The following is a 7348-nucleotide window of genomic DNA, read 5'->3' on the forward strand; positions in this document are numbered from 1 at the left end:
TCCTGGTTTAAAATATCTATTCCCTTCAATTTACCATAACATATATTATAGTAGGAAAACTGTCTTATCTACTTTGGGTTTATAGCAATATTTTATAGCCAATCTATTTTAAGCTCCGACAACTAGATGGAACTACTGTCAACATTGGAAATTCTTCGGTAAATTGAAACATAAGGTCTGTTCGATAACTTCGCAAATAAAAAGTACTTGCAAGTACTCAGTAACTCAGTAACAAAAGTCTTCAAAACATGCAAATATTCTCTCACAATTCTCTCTCAATTCGCTCCCTTTAACTTTACAAGATTGTTATCGAACAGACCTATTGACTGTGTGTTTGCTCCGATCGAAATCTGAAGAAGCTAAAACAAAAACAATAGAAATAAAATTACGGAATTGAAATCATTCCGATCGGAATCTGTGACATGCCTTATACTTTCATTAGTCTGTACTAAAAGCATAGATAAATTATGGTATAGTAATGCTGTCACTAATTTTGTTAACATTGATTTTGATTACTCCAAAACTTAAATTGATTCCAAATTTTTGAGACGGATTCTAAAACCATTATTTCAACGAGGTACATTTTTATCGTATTAAAGTTTAACTTAATCACGCAAGCGATCGCAGTTATAGTTCAATATTGACAAGGTAAGAATTTTGGATAAGGAAGATGCCATAATTTTGGATAAATATCGGATAGTATATAGCGGGTGAAATTGACCCTAACTTTTGTTGGAAAAATATCCAAATTTAATTTTTGGTCTATAGTTTATTTCTTGGGGACATATTTCAGCAAATTACGAAGAAGAAACTTGAAAAACAGCTCTTGACCTCTTCTTTGATGAAAATTTCATCAACTGAACTGAACTACTGTCTATCATATAAGTGGTTCCTTTATTGTTTTGATTTTTAGCCTAAAGGCTAGGGGAATAGAAAGGCATTACCGGCAATTTGAAAACTTCAGAGGAAGTGGACTTATGTCCCTCATGAAACTTTATCTAAGATTCGCTGAAATATGCAAAGTTTGAGTTTTTACAGATTTCCGGCAATTTCTCAGGAAGTATGGACTTGTCCTTGGGAGCACCAAATACTGCTTGTTGCAAAGAACTCATAGCGATTCGAGAGTAGACCTTAAACTGCACATTTACGAAATATTCAACCCAGATCTATGTCTCGTAGAAAAATTATGATGTCTTCACGCTTTATCGTGTCCACTATTTTAACGAAACATTTTGAACTCTGTGGTGGAGGTAACCGAAGGGGTGGACCAATATGGGCCACTCAAAGTGTTAACTCATTTACTTACGCAAGTATCCATGCTTCAGATCCATACGTTAGAACGGGAAGTACTAATCGTCGATGTCATGCTTAAGTGTTCCATACGCCATTTGCCTGTTTTGAGATAATCGCATTTTAATGTTTTGCGTCACAACTGTGTGGAGCTGGCTAAAGCAAATATTTATATTTTTGACTTGAAATATTAATAATAGTATATAGAACATATTTGCAAAAATTTAGAGGAATATGTATTGGAATATTAAAGTTATAGAGATTTTTTTTAAAAAAAGAATTTTTGTCGATTTGTTCCATATCCGCACTTATGACACAAAAGTGAAATATTGTAAATCACATGGAACAAAGTGACAAAAAAATTTTCCATTTTTGCCTCAATAAATTAAATACTTCTAAATCGAAAATTAAAATTCTGATTTTTGAAATGTGTTTTTAAACTTGTAAATTTTTAAAATATTAATTTCATAACTGAAAAACGTTGATGCTTTCCAGTCGAGGCGAGGATATCTCGGAAACTGGAGCAGATAGGAGAAAGCCGACTAGAAATTCAGAAAGAGCATACCGGAAACCCTGGAAACCACCTGTATCTCAAAAAGGCCAAAATGGCGTATGGAACACTTAAGCATGACACCGACGTAATGTTTTGTAGAGAGTGATCCTTGTTTGACAAGAGGTGGTTTTGTTTTTTTAAATAAGGGCCAAGACCAATGTAGCATACTCGTATGATGCCCACAATTATTCTTTATTTTATTTTTCAAAACTGATGTCATTTGTTTTAGTTATGGCGGTATCGAGGTAAATAAAGTTATTAACTACCTCAAAATTATAATTTTCAGTAGGCCCAAGCCTCGAGTTTTCCCATATACTTTTGCGTCATTTATGATAATTTCCAGTAGGATGTAAAGTATGGATGGACTGTCTGTCGCCTTGTCTGAAATCTCGTTTGGTGTTAAACGGCGCAGAGATAGCCTGCATAATCGTATCAATTTTGCAGGAATGCCAAACTCTGACATGGTTAGGCACATTCTTGATTTTATGGGGCTGTCAAAAGCGGAATGGTTGCAATGTCGATTTGTTATACCCTCAGAATTTATGTTAACGAGGGTATATACACTTTCATACGGACAAAATGTGTCTCATCGAAATAATGGTTTTTGACTCTAAGTATGTATGGACGAAATCCGCAGACAATTTTGTTTAGCCTGTCCATACCTGGAGCGCACGATAACTCTCCAACGGATCAACCGATTCCGTCTAAAATTTGCCTTTCGTAATATTTTGTCCAAACTTAGTTTAAGTTCGATGATGGGTTATAACGGTCCACTCCGTCAGGTACCTCCCCCACAAAAGCTCAAAAATGTTCGGAAAAATTGTGTGCACGATAACTCTTGATGGGAGAGACCGATATGGTTCATACTTTACACATCCTAATATATCTACCAGATATAGATCAGGTTCGTATATAGGTTATATTTGTCCACTCCTTCTGGTTCCTATCACACAAAATTTGGGATAGGTTTATTTTAAGACCTGCACTCGAATCACTTTGATTTTTGTTAAAGCAACTTGCATTCGCAGTCTCAATTACGACGGTACAAGTTTTTTCAGGGGCATGTTCATACAACTTGAGAAAAAAGCCCGAAAGGTGTAAAAACCCCCTTGGCTCGAGTAACCGATTGGGTCTATACTTTGTACATAATGAACTTTCTATTAGACTTAAATGAGGATACGATTTGGACTCAATCGGTCCACTCCTTCGGGTACCTCCCACACAAAATTTCGGAAGAGTTCAGTTTAGGACCTGCTCTCGAATCGCTTTGATTTTTGTTGTAGCAACAAAATAATGAAATTCACCAAAAACCGGGAGGTACTGTTCCGACAATTTTCTGCGCGAATATTTTATACCCCCAACGAAGACCAAATACCAAAGCAGCAAAAATATATGTATGTACTAATGAAAGTAGACAGTGTCGTCCGTCGTACAAGCGAGCTATATGAGCTTATAACCACAATGCTATAGTTTAAGGAATCAAACTTATGATAGAAACATAAATGGATAGCTCAAATGAAATATGTCAGTTTAAATTGCAATAGGGCAGACAACCGGGAAACTGAACACCCTATTATATGTTCGGCTTCAACAAGAGTGAATAAAGTTGAACAAAGTCTACATACTTATGTACCACACATACAATACACATAACCTGTATGTCTTAATACCATACACATACCCTGTCTCTTTGGGAAATCATCCGTCATGTATTTAAAATGATAGCATTTAGACGTCCGACTATTTGTAATCTCAATTATACAAAAGCTGTTAGAACAACAAAAAAAGCAAACGTATTCTAATTGAATTTATTTCATAGATTGATATGAATGGACTTTAATTTCATAGATTTGGTTTGATTTGATGGAAACGTTGGGGTATTTCCTGCATAAAATCAAGCGCCCACATGCGTTCGCAATGTGTGTCGTAAACAGAGCGCCAAACTCTATTCAACATTTGGACATGTGCGCTTTGTTTGTGTGACCGCTAGGATCGTTGAAACGTTCCATAATGGTCATAATGGTGCTGGTGCCACTGCCACAGCTACTGCATTGCAGTTTTGTAATTGCCATAGATTTGTTCCATACTGAGCATGCGCAACCATTGCGATTACAGTTTATTTGACCATAATGCCACATATTTTGCATACATGTCAAATATTGCGATAAATTCCTCTAACATAGGCACGGGTATTACGGCGGTGTCCAGCCATTTTTTTCATTCACTCTACACCTCGCATTCTCTTCATAATTCTCTACGACGAAGTACTTTGCGAACCGCATCCATTCATATTTGTATTTATGACGATGTGGACATGAACATTAACATGTTCGAAATGTGTGCTTGTTCACTTTAGCTTTTTGAGTTTTATAGTTTTTTTTTCAAATACTTTTGTATATGAAATGCTGTGAAATACCTGTGTATGTTGAACAACGTTTTTGACAAATTGATGCATTTACGAAACTCATAATTTAGCCCATAGATTAATGTGGACAGATAACATGATATAATGCGAGTAACAATTAGATTCGATAGGGGGAGAGTAGAAATCATTACATGTCATTCCAACATTATTAAGAGAAAATAATGTGGGAATTGATATAAATTATAACACTGCGCAGATGTTTTGCAAGGTGTCATCAATGCTTGCCCTATAGGAATTTAGACGGCTGCACCGTTCCGAGCGTAGTTTAGCCAAAACTAATTTCATTTGTCGTGACAGCTGACACTCCTTAGCTGCGATAGATCTCTTTCTAGATCATAAAGACCCACCATGACATGCCTAGGTGAGGGATCTTACCTAACATATGGTGATTAGGGTGGTGCTCACGGTAACACCCGATTATGTACTGCAACGACAGCATGAATTTTGTTGTTTCTTCTCATGTAAATGGCCCACTGAAGACATGAGGAGGGTAACATTCTGATAGGTTTGACAATGTTTCCGTCACGTTTCACTTACGTATATTCGCGGACCACACTTGCGACACATTGCTTACCACAGACCGACTTATAGTGTTATATGTGGTCAACAAGTTTCCTTTATATGTACCCAAGTGCTGAAGGCTAGGAACTTAAGGACCTTGTTTTTATACCCTCCACCATAGTATGGAGGGTATATTAAGTTTGTTTTCCCGTTTGTAACGTATTGAAATAATCATTTGCGCCTTGTAAAGAATATATATTCTTGATCAGCGTAAGATTCTGAGTCGATCTATGGAGATCTTTTCTTAGTTCGGTCTATGGAACAAATGTTCTGTAATGGGCCAGCTAAACAAATAAGTAAGCTGTAATTTGAGGTTCTTAATTCCCAAGAATCTTCTCCACCAAAAATCGTCAATATACTCGTAGGTCGATGTTTTGGTATAGCCGCCACATGACGGTACCTCCCGATTTTCAGTATTTTGACGATTTTGGACACAATTTTAAACGAAGTAGCTGTAATTTGATACTTGAGGGTTTTAGCGGTCACGAAATGTCCATATGTCAATGTTTTGGTATAGCTCCCATATAACGGTACTTCCCGATTTTTGGTATTTTGAGGGGTTTAGCTACAGTTTTTAATTGGAGTAGCTGTTATTTGATATTTGAGGGTTTCAGCGGTCACGAAATGTCCATAAGTCCATGTTTTGGTATAGTCCCCATATAACGGTACCTCCCGATTTTCGGTATTTTGAGGATTTTAGCTACAAATTTTATCCGAACTAACTGTAATCTTACATTTGAGGGTCTCAGCGGTCACGAAACTTCTCCACCAAAAATCGTCAATATAGGTCCATGTTTTGGTATAGCCCTACCTCCCGATTTTCGGTATTTATAGGGGTTGAGCTACAATTTTTAACCGAACTAACTATTATTGACATTTGAGGTTCTCAGTGGTCAAGAAACTTCTATCGTCAACACAGGTCTATGTTTTGGTCGAGCCCCCATATAACGGCACCTCCTGATTTTCGTTATTTTGATAATTTTAGCTACAATATTTAACCGAACTAGCTATAATTTAACATTTGAGGGTCTCAGTGGCCTCGAACCTTCTCCACCAAAAATCGTCAACATAGGTCCATGGTTTGGTATAGCCCCCATATAACGGTACCTACCAATTTTCGGTATTTTTTGAGGTTTTTAGCAACAATTTTTAACCGAACTTGCTGTAGTTTGACATTTTAGGCTTTTTGTGGTAACGAAACTTCTGCATCAAAAATCGAACTACCTGTAATTTGACATTTTAACTTTTCATTGGTCACGAAACTTCTTCACAAAAAATCGTCAACCATACCTACCGATTTTGGGTATTTTGAGGGTCTTAGGTACATTGTTTGGTGGAACTACCCGTAATGTAACTTTTGAGTTTCTCTGCAGTTATAACATTTTTTTCACAAAAAACTGTAAAGTGTGGACCTACACTTTGATATAGCCCCGTAGGTGGTACATTACATAATTTAGGCATTTTGGGAATCTGTAGTGGACAATTTTTTCCGCCTAATCATTCCATTTGAAGACTATTTTATGGTGGAAGGTATAAAAAGTTCGGACCGGCAGCTTGTCTGAGACAGCTGCGGTACGACGTGAACATGAAGTCGAATGTAGTCGGAATTTAGCTACCATCGAACAGAGGGGCCGTAGATTTAGAGGGAATATTTGCATGTACCTCGCGTGGAAAAAGGTGGTAAGATCAGTCAAATAGGAGTTCAGCCTTTCACAAATGACATCAGGGAAGTACCCGACGCTATGATTGTACAATAATCCGCACACGTTACGATCTAAATGCCGTCTGGATGTTGTGGTATACGGAAGATATCACCCCATTCGGGGGGTTTCACTCCACTGGGCTTAGACTTCTTGTTCCTGAGATGGCGTGCAGCATTGTTATCGGGCTATGGTGCTTACGGTACCCATGCTACTGATCGGAAACTTTGCTGGCTTCAGTGCAATATTGCTGGCTTCAGTGGCGGGACCATACCGCTCATTTTCCAGACTTCGGGAACGATGTAAGTGGCTACAGTGGCAATATGTTTAGAACTTTGGGAGTCGAGTATCTCACCAAAGCGCTTTCAATATTACCATGGAGATTTCATCCTCATCTGCTCAGCCACCACTACACCCCTCTGGTTATTTCCGAGGACGGAATGTCACAATTCCTGATGAGCATTAAAGTCCCCCAAGACCAGACGGTTATGACCTTCCTATAGAGGGCTAAAGTTAGGACAGCAACCTGGAGTACATTAATTTAACGGCGGTATGTATACGTTATGCAACTCTACCTGGGCAGTTCCACACATGACTGCATTCCATGTACGGGTGATTAGAGTCAGGCTAAAGCAAGATAGGTCTGTGCAATACCCCACCTCCTCAGTACGTTGTAACCATCACAATGCTGTAGGCTGCAGTTGTTGTTGAACTTGGTTTCTTGCACCGCCGCGACCTAAATATTCTTCCGACTCCTAAAATCTATTATTTTATCGATCTTACCTCGGAGTCCATTGTGATGAAATTGCAAAAAGGATG

This window comes from Musca autumnalis, unplaced genomic scaffold (genome assembly GCF_047663935.1).
Source record: "Musca autumnalis isolate F117 unplaced genomic scaffold, ASM4766393v1 scaffold_4, whole genome shotgun sequence".
Taxonomy (NCBI): Eukaryota; Metazoa; Arthropoda; class Insecta; order Diptera; family Muscidae; genus Musca; species Musca autumnalis.